Source organism: Cydia splendana, chromosome 2, assembly GCF_910591565.1.
Source record: "Cydia splendana chromosome 2, ilCydSple1.2, whole genome shotgun sequence".
NCBI classification, from domain to species: Eukaryota; Metazoa; Arthropoda; class Insecta; order Lepidoptera; family Tortricidae; genus Cydia; species Cydia splendana.
In genome coordinates, this window is record NC_085961.1 from 2,404,356 (window position 1) to 2,414,945 (window position 10,590).

Genomic DNA, 10,590 nt, shown 5'->3' on the forward strand with positions numbered 1-10,590 from the left:
AATTGGTACGAGCCGGGGTTTGAACCCGCGACCTCTGGATTGAAAGTCGCACGCTCTTGCCGCCAGTTCACCAGTGCTTATTATAATAAGGTAATTGTATCGAGAATTTTTTATTGAACTTGCCAAAGTCGATGGTGCTGCCCGGATTTTTGACATTACCGGCAGTAAAGCAGTCGGCAGTAATGTCGCGCTGTAATACTGCAGATACTGCTGAAATATTACTGGCGTAGTCTGCATTCGAACGGTACCTTAATGGTGGTTTTCTCTACAGTGCAGTCACCTGCAACTATAATATATCTTGCACAACGTAGCGGGCAAAAATATATGACGTGCTCTTATGCCCTACTAAATTGTGTAAGATATTTTCTAGCTTGTTTCTTTATGCAAAATGTAATTTTATTTCTGGTTACCGTACACTTTTTAGGGTTCCGTAGCCAAATGGCAAAAAACGGAACCCTTATGGATTCGTCATGTCTGTCTGTCCGTCCGTATGTCACATCCACTTTTTCCGAAACTATAAGAACTATACTGTTGAAACTTGGTAAGTAGATGTATTCTGTGAACCGCGTTAAGATTTTCACACAAAAATAGAAAAAAAAACAATAAATTTTGGGGGTTCCCCATACTTAGAACTGAAACTCAAAAATATTTTTTACATCAAACCCATAGGTGTGGGGTATCTATGGATAGGTCTTCAAAAATGATATTGCGGTTTCTAATATTATTTTTTTCTAAACTGAATAGTTTGCGCGAGAGACACTTTCAAAGTGGTAAAATGTGTGTCCCCCCTCCTGGACCTGTAACTTCTAAAAGAATAAAACATTTATTTACATACAATATATATACAGTGGTACTACTAAACGAAATTAATAACTAGCTTAAATCTAAAATAGGCCCTTGAGGCATTGTACCAAGGATGCTGGCGGCATTTCCTCGCTGTATCGCAATGCTGATACGTTGTGCGAGGTAGCCGCCAGCTCTTCGGTCACCAGTTACGTCAACCAGACGCTTCGCGATTTCTGCGAACAACTTATGCGCGCTGGGACCCCATGGACCTAGAGTTTCAACACCAAAATAAGAGAATGATAAAACTAAAAAATATGGGTCCATATTGGGTTGCATACAAGTTTAGGTCATATCTTTGATGCCCATAACAACTTGTGTCATAATCATCATTGCGCATACAAATTAAAAGTCATATCATTATGTGTCATACATTTTTAGCCATAATATTTGATGACATACTCAGCAGTTGTCATATATTTTTTGTGCATATAGGTTTTGATTATAATGAATCAAATGTCATACCAGCTAAAAGCATAATTATCGATACTTATAATGTTTCTACGTATAACGTTTTGCAGCATAATAATTTTCAACCATAATGGTTTACATAATTTTAGCCTCTCAACAACTCCTCGAAAAAAACCTTTTCCCTAATATCCGTCCAAACACTTAATTCGACGGAGCCCCGCTCACGCGGGGCTCCTATATCTGCGTAATTTGCCCTTCGGGCATCTAAAGAAACCTAACGAACCTAACCTACCTATTATGATTAGTTTCTTTTATAAAACCGTTTCTCCTACTGGAGGGGGCTCCTCTCCTTCGATCTCCTCTTTTATACGGTCTTTGTGTGGTTACGATTATGACATTTATGACTAAAGTAATATTTGCTTCATAGGTTGCTCACAACCATACATATTTATTATTCATGCCTTGGTTACAAAAATTTTGAAACTTTTGAAACATTATGAAAAATTATGAAAAAAACATATTATGACCACTATAAATATAAGACTTAACTTTTTATGTCTATATTAATACTATGCACTGCAATACTTCGAACGAAAAACAATTATGGATATCAAGCATATGACTTAAAATTGTATGCGAATTAAATTAATGACTATAAAAATTATGACAACTCATTTATGACAAAAACCCAGTTATGCTCAGGAATAATTCTGACTGAAGATTTTTATGACTTACAATTTTATGCATAAAGTGTTATGACAATTTAAAATATGACAAAAGTTGTTATGCGACCAGAGGGAGTCCCAAAAAATATATATGATGTAATTGATGTACATTACCATGCAAACTTCCACCAAAAATTGGTTTGAACGAGATCTAGTAACTAGTTTTTTTTAATACGTCATAAATCGTAAACCGCAATTTTATTATGTTACTTGCTGCTACGGAACCCTTCATGGGCGAGTCCGACTCGCACTTGGCCGCTTTTAGTTTAAGTAAGTCAGTCTGCATACTGATACAATCTGACAATAAATGATTACTTACTTACTTACATAAATATGTATGATCACTTAATAAAATAAGACAATATTTTATTGAGTAAGCAGTGAGGTGAATTTAGCAAAATTTAGCATAATTATCGATACTTATAATGTTTCTACGTATAACGTTTTGCAGCATAATAATTTTCAACCATAATGGTTTACATAATTTTAGCCTCTCAACAACTCCTCGAAAAAAACCTTTTCCCTAATATCCGTCCAAACACTTAATTCGACGGAGCCCCGCTCACGCGGGGCTCCTATATCTGCGTAATTTGCCCTTCGGGCATCTAAAGAAACCTAACGAACCTAACCTACCTATTATGATTAGTTTCTTTTATAAAACCGTTTCTCCTACTGGAGGGGGCTCCTCTCCTTCGATCTCCTCTTTTATACGGTCTTTGTGTGGTTACGATTATGACATTTATGACTAAAGTAATATTTGCTTCATAGGTTGCTCACAACCATACATATTTATTATTCATGCCTTGGTTACAAAAATTTGACTGAAGATTTTTATGACTTACAATTTTATGCATAAAGTGTTATAACAATTTAAAATATGACAAAAGTTGTTATGCGACCAGAGGGAGTCCCAAAAAATATATATGATGTAATTGATGTACATTACCATGCAAACTTCCACCAAAAATTGGTTTGAACGAGATCTAGTAACTAGTTTTTTTTAATACGTCATAAATCGTAAACCGCAATTTTATTATGTTACTTGCTGCTACGGAACCCTTCATGGGCGAGTCCGACTCGCACTTGGCCGCTTTTAGTTTAAGTAAGTCAGTCTGCATACTGATACATAAATATGTATGATCACTTAATAAAATAAGACAATATTTTATTGAGTAAGCAGTGAGGTGAATTTAGCAAAATCCGTCTGCGGAAAATTGTGTACCTTACGGTCCAAATGGAGAACGTATTTTGAGCTATGCCTATTTTTTTTTTTGTTGCATGAATGATCGTCACAGGGCAAGAACTCTCGCAAGAGAGCGACAAAAGAGCTTGTAGACGGTCTTTTCCACTTTGACTAGTAATGAAATGTAATGGGTTTATACCTCAATAAATAACTTTTTTATTTTTTATTTATTGACATTAGGTAAATACCTACCTAAGAAATATTGAAATTGAAATTGAAAATATTTATTTCAGATTTGCATCCATATTTGTTAGTATAACTTAGGAACTAATGTTAATTTTTACACCTAGTATATGACCTAATAACTATAACCTAATCTATTTTCTAAATTTAAGAAAGCCTATATAATAACTTGGCGAATCCAATGCGCCAGTATAGGATTCTCAGGCCTTTCTGCAATGACATCCAGAATGCTGTTGGTACTGCTCCTAAGCCGACCCATCATCGAGACGATTCTCTTTCGCATAACCGCATGGAAATCGTCTGTATGGGCCTCGGCGAACATGCGCGATGGTACAGAGCTTGGCGTGTAACTACCAGCCTTGAACATTAGCACCTGACTTTTCTTTGGGTTGTACTGCAATCCATGTGTCTCCGCATACGTCTCACAAACCGCAAGCAGTTTCCTAAGGGCACTGATAGACGGACTGAGCAGCACCATATCGTCTGCATAACTAAGATTATTGGCACAAACACCATGTATATAGCAGCCTGTATATGTGCTACTCAGTTCGTCTATCAGTTTATTTACATAGAGGTTAAAAAGCTTAGGAGACGTAAGCCCTCCTTGCCTCACACCACACTCAAGCTTATACTCTGTAGACATACTATCCGCCCATCTCACCTGGTTCAGTTGATTTTGGTACCAGTATCTCAGTATATTTGTGTATACCACCGGTGTGCCTGTCTCCTTTAGCTTTTGCCACAAAATGTCATAATTAACGCGATCAAATGCTTTTGACAAATCGAGGAAACAGGCAAATACTGGAGTCTTCCTTTCCGTATAATACCCGACAGTGTGCTTTAGACACAGAATAGCACTTTCGGTGGATAGCCCAGCTCGAAAACCGAACTGCGCATCCTGTATTTTCAGGTACTTATTAAGAACTGTGTCCAGCAGACCGTCGAGTATTTTTGCAGCGGTTGTTGCAAGCGAGATGGGCCGATAGTTGTCTTTATCAGAGAGGTCTCCAGTTCTGTTTTTGGTAACAGGCACAACAATCGTCCTCATCAAAGCTGCAGGTAAATAAGAATGGCTCAAACACAAACTGTATAGCATTGCAAGTACACGCGGCAAGTGCACACCTGCATTTTTAAAGTGCTCAATGCTTAGGCCGTCATAACCTGGGGACTTACCTCTTTGCATTTTATTTATCAATATAAAAATATCTTTAGCCGAAACGGTAATCCCCTCTCCGACGACCTCCGCATCACGCACCACATCAGTTCTACGTCGCGTTTCCAGCATAGATTTGACCCTGAAATGGTCTTTAAACAGCTCCGCGATTTCAGTTGACCCATTCTTACCACCCACACTTCCCGGTAGACCAGGCCTCACGTTCAGGTTTTGAGTTTGCTTCCAGAACTGCCTAAAATTACCTTCTTTGTGGGCCAAGGCCAGTTTATCCATTTTAAGTTGTTCTTGCCTGTCTTGGCACCACTTTAGCCTATATTTAAACTTTTTCCTACTTTCTACCATATCATTATATGACCTACCTTGCCTTGGCTTACCCGCTGATACCCACAGCTGAAAGTGAAGCCTCGCCACCTTATGCGACTGAGCTACATATTTATTCCACCCAGTCACATAGCCACCTGGTCTACATTTAGTACGTGTATATGTGGAGACCGCGGCATCAGAAAGACAATTTATTATTTTACTATATAACATATAAATCACTAGAAGGTGTTCTCTATTATCACAAGCCTTGTCACCGCATTCACGCAATTATAAAGTATTCAAATCAATTTATTCTCTGTTGAGGTTTTCTTAATAAACAGCAACGCGCGTGTGACAAATCTGGCCTCGAAAACGCCGATAGACTGCGATAACTGCTTACCATAAAACGGACTATGTTAAGAAAAAAAAAGTACTTATTAAATAATTCCCGTTCAGAAGAAAACAGGACTAGAATAGCTTTACACCAGCTGTTGAACAAAAATTTCGGTCGGTAATAACCATAAAAAGGAATCCTAGCACCTTTAGTTTTAGCGAACACTGCTAGCGAGCCATGCTAGTGATGTCCCTGGTTGGAATACCTAATATAATAATCAGTGATCGATTTGGTTGCAACGCCCGGATGTAGTAGATTTTTTTGTATGGATATAATGACAATAAGCCTGCAATATGGATTGAATTTTTCACAAAAACGCTATCTAAGTAGTGTTAAAATACAATTACTTATAGACGGTCAAGCAAATCTTGTCAGTAGAAAAAGGCGCGAAATTCAAATTTTCTATGAGACGATATCCCTTCGCGCCTACATTTTTCAAATTTGCCGCCTTTTTCTACTGACAAGATCTGCTTGACCAACTTTACCTACTAAAGGTAAGTAGAAAATCATTATTTTTTACCCCTAGTTGCAACCAAATCCCCGATCACTGATAATAATGTAAGTATTTAATTGTTGAAATTTTCAGAGGTGTTTTTTTGGGCTCAAACCTTAATCTGTTAAACAAATATTGATTGGACCAATTGTGTTTTTTGTAAAACAAATTAAAGCCAGCTTGAAATGAATGTATTATGATACCCTTTGATAGCGCCCCCCCCCCCCCCCTGACACAACCCCCTCCCTTTCTCCCTTTAGCATAAAATATATCCCGCCTGACAGTCTTTTTTATTTTTTGGGGAAAGTATATAATAAAGGGAAAAAGTGTCAATGAAAGAAATACGGGACGCTAGTGTGCGTAAAGCACCATACCCAAAGCTATCATACTACATTCATTTCATGCTGGCTATAACTTGTTTGTCTTCCCCATACATTAGAACATACCTTTTCAAATCACTTATTCGGAAAAGGGCTTTTTCTTCCCCGCTAGGAGGGATCAAAGTGACACTTTTCCTCCCTGCTAGGAGGGATCAAAGTAACACTTTTCTGTTCTAGCACACTATTTTTAAATTTTTTTGCACATTATTTTTTTAGCTTAAATAATCTGTTTATGCCTCAGATGGTGTCAACACTAAGATTTTTTTTGTTTCCTCATAGTTGATGTGAAAAGCAGTATGTGTCACACGGTATCACAATTATTTCGCCTTGGGCGTTAACACTTGAATCCCTCATTACGCTCAGGATCCAATGTACGCCCTTGACGGAAATATATAATTTTGATCCCTTGTAACACAAACTACTATACTTGACCGAAGTAGCTACGCTCGCGGTAATGAATTTGTCATTATTGAGAAGGATGAAGCCTCTATAAAAGGCAATTAGCCTTCTGTTTACATGGTTCAAATTCATTAACGTAACATATCATGTTGTGTTGATATAATTATACATATTATGTATTTACGTAATTACGTTTATTATGTACGTATTTACGTTTATTATGCATTTTATCAATACAACATGATATGTTACATTAATGAATTTGAACCATGTAAACATAAGGCTACAATTGCCTTTTATAGAGGCTTCGTCCTTCTCAATAATGACAAATACGCTACATGTATTACCTATACCTATACTACATATATATTTATGTATAATATAATTCTCTTCTTTTCCTTTGCCTTATCCCACATTAGGTGGGGTCGGCTCTACTTATCCTTCGGCGCCAAGACGATCTGTCTTGAGTTGTCGGGTTGGGTAGTTGGGTTTTTTCCAATAGTTTGGCCATACTCGTCCACCACGTCAGAGGGGGCCGTCCTCTGCCTTTTTTGCCTTCTGGCAGAGCTAGCGCTTTTTGGACGACATGGCCTTCGTCCCTCCGCATAACATGGCCGTACCACCTTAGGCGGGTTTTCGTAAGTTTTTCGGAGACGGGAGTGACTTTGAATGATTTATGTATAATATACGTACTAATTAAATGCTGAATTCCTATCACAGTCAAGTTTTTACCGTTAACATAGCATTATTAAAAGATCACGTACACGTGATACAAACTAAGAACCTTGCACAGCACCATTAAAATAAGCTTTAAAATAATCCTCTGCAGTTTCCAACGACATGCTGCAATGTGAACGCTCTTCGAATTGCCTATGTGCGCTGGCTTGCAAGTAAATGCTGAAGAAAATCGGGATAGTAATTTTGAAAGTGGTAAGTCAATGCGGCCAAAATACGTTAAAAGATTTTTTTATTAGTTTCTTACACGTATTTTACTAAATATCATTAAAAATTCAAACTACAATTAATTAACAACTTAAACCAACTGGAATTTATGTTTTATAAAATATTATATTCTAGCCAATGACCTTTAATTTACTTACATCTATGATTCTAGCTAGGATGATTTTTCAGTGATTAACGAAAAATAATATCAAGTTAATTAATAGTATAACTATTAGGTAGGTAATTGAAGTTAATTTGAAAATATTTTCTTTTAATATTTATAGCTAATTTATTAAATTTAATTTTGGTAATTTATATTTACTTAGTCATATTATATTTCAGTTAACTTGATTTTTTTTTATTAGATAAAGTTAAGGAAATAGACATAAAAAAGCTAAAATAACATTGTCGATTTCACATATAAATTTGGAAATCAAAACCTGTTTTCAAATATCTATTCCACAACAGAAATGGAAAAAATACACCAAGGAAATGAATTATGAATCACAACGGGCGTTGTTATTTCGCGTTTTGATAAAAACAGCATAAATTCTCGACTTGAAGCGTCAGATGGCGAGGAACACCCTCTTTCCTGCTTGCTTCTGACTGCCCGATTCGAACTTTAAGATACGTCAAATATTACGTCTAGATACGATATGGATTTAGGTAGGTATGTTAGTGTCAAAAGTGACGTTTCTTCAAACAAAAACGTCACTTTTGACACTGACATATCTAATCCATATCGTATCTAGACGTAATATTTGACGTATTTTTAAGTTCGAATCGGGTCATGATTTTCCAGCGACTAAAAGGAGATTCTTCAGGGGAATAGGAATTTTCGTCGAACAGTCAACACTAAAATTAAATACACTGTGTTTAAAATAAATTATTTCACCCCGTGAAATAAATCACTAGAAAATTGTCGGAAAAATCTTGACCGTTGTCATTATTGGGCTAAATTCAAGAAATTATATTGCAAAGAATGCCATTAGGCATTAAGTCCGTCAGTTGTATTTTTAATATTTTGTGCAATAAACTTCAAATAAATAATAATAAACATACTTGGATAATTAATATCTTCGTTCGTTCTTATAGATAAGAAACTAGAATGTTACTTATCTGTTGGATTTACTCTAATAATTTTACCATAAAGCAGAATAGTAGGTAGGTACATATTAAAGAAAAATAAACACATTTCTAGTCAATAAAGTATTCTTAAGACGGAAACTCGAGTCGGCGTCAGCTGGCGCAAGTTACCTTCAATTCAAACAACACAGGGAAACCGTAGGGTAGTTTTACAAAGAAATAAAAAATAGTTCGGCATCTCTACCTTCGCCCCGCGTCGAGGCGCGCCTCTTCCTGACTCTTGATGGCCCTACGCTGTCAGGAAAAAAAAAAGTCCAATATTTTGGTTAACAGAATTGTAGGGCTCTGGAAAGCCAGCATGCTACCGTAAGACTGCAGGACTTATTATCATCTCGAAGGGTCATAATTTAAACGCTATCCACATTTAACCATTTCCAAACACGTTGTACAAAAAATGTAAGTAAGCTTTAAACGTCCGTTAATTTTTTAAGAATATCACATAAGTAGCTTTTTATAAGCTCACTTTATCATCACCCCTCCGATATCCTACAGAATCATCGATTGAAAAAACCTAACATTTCCAACGAAACCAAACACATCTGATACTGACAGCGATAGTAATGGATTAAAAAAACCAGGCAAGTGCGAGTCGGACTCGCGCACGAAGGGTTCCGTACCATAATGAAAAAAAAAACGGAAATAAAATGCAAAAAAAAAAACGGTCACCCATCCAAGTACTGACCACGCCCGACGTTGCTTAACTTTGGTCAAAAACCACGTTTGTTGTATGGGAGCCCCATTTAAATCTTTATTTTATTCCGTTTTTAGTATTTGTTGTTATAGCGGCAACAGAAATACATCATCTGTGAAAATTTCAACTGTCTAGCTATCACGGTTCGTGAGATACAGCCTGGTGACAGACAGACGGACGGACGGACGGACGGACGGACGGGCGGACGGACCGACGGACGGACAGCGAAGTCTTAGTAATAGGGTCCCGTTTTACCTTTTGGGTACGGAACCCTAAAAATGGGTTTACGTTTCAAAATTTATGAAATGTTCCGTTGCGTTTTAAAAAACTGTTCAGCTAGCTTTGTTGCAATACTCGTATGTTGACGGACTAGTTACAAATCAAGAGTATAATAAAATTTAAATTATAATTATATTGTATAAATTATTATAAAAAATAAATTATAATTGTATTATATAAATTAGAATTATATTACCTCTATATAAATTATAATTCAACGAGACCTCTCTCGTGCAACTTTTTTGTAATCATTTTTGAAGCTCCATCGGCAATTCTGAAACAGAACTATCAATGTCTACTAATATAGACACCTATACCTACATTAAACGCTATTCATGCAACACGATCAACGACAGACTTACTGTGTTTTTCTCCTTTATATACTTAACGGAATCTGTGTCGACTGTATTCGTTTATGTTAAAATAGTTTTTCTTTGTTTGCAGAATTAACATAATTATAGGGAAACGTGGTGGCATTTTTATACTTGAAATATTATTTAGCACTTAGGCTTAAATATTATTTAGTGCAGCCATGCAATTGTTAGGTTAGGTTTTTTCATAATTGCTATATAGGGTAATTCTTTTAGTAACTGGCCGCCCTAAACTAAAAATGAATTCTATTCACCTATAAACAGAATTCATTTCAGTATATGGTTTCAATAACCAGGTGGCCAGCTTTCAATAACTGGCCACCTTATACTAAAATGAATTATATTTATAGGTGAATAGAATTAATTTTTGGTTTGGGGTGGCCAGTTACTAAAAGTGGCCAGGTACTGGTGAATTACCCTAGTCAAAGACCTAATGTCTTTTTGCTATGGAATGTTGGGTAAGTTGATAAAGTTATAGAGATAACGAACAAAGACCTGTTTTCTTTATAAAAGTAGAAGGCAAATTTTCTAAGTAGCTAATAAAAATCTAATGAATACTCGTGAAGCACTTTAGTAAATATTCTGGGTAACAAATTATTCGTAATTTATGAAT

The 10,590-nt window shown here is 36.2% G+C and overlaps 1 long non-coding RNA gene across 1 annotated transcript in view; it reads right to left on the reverse strand.

Annotated features, from left to right (window-relative positions):
- Positions 1–427: 427 nt before the first annotated feature.
- Positions 428–10,590, reverse strand: part of LOC134801892 (uncharacterized) — an 87,113-nt gene continuing 76,950 nt past the window's right edge. Inside the window, exon 3 of the long non-coding RNA XR_010145726.1 lies at positions 428–788. This is a non-coding gene — a long non-coding RNA (uncharacterized LOC134801892). The remainder of the gene's footprint in view (positions 789–10,590) is intronic.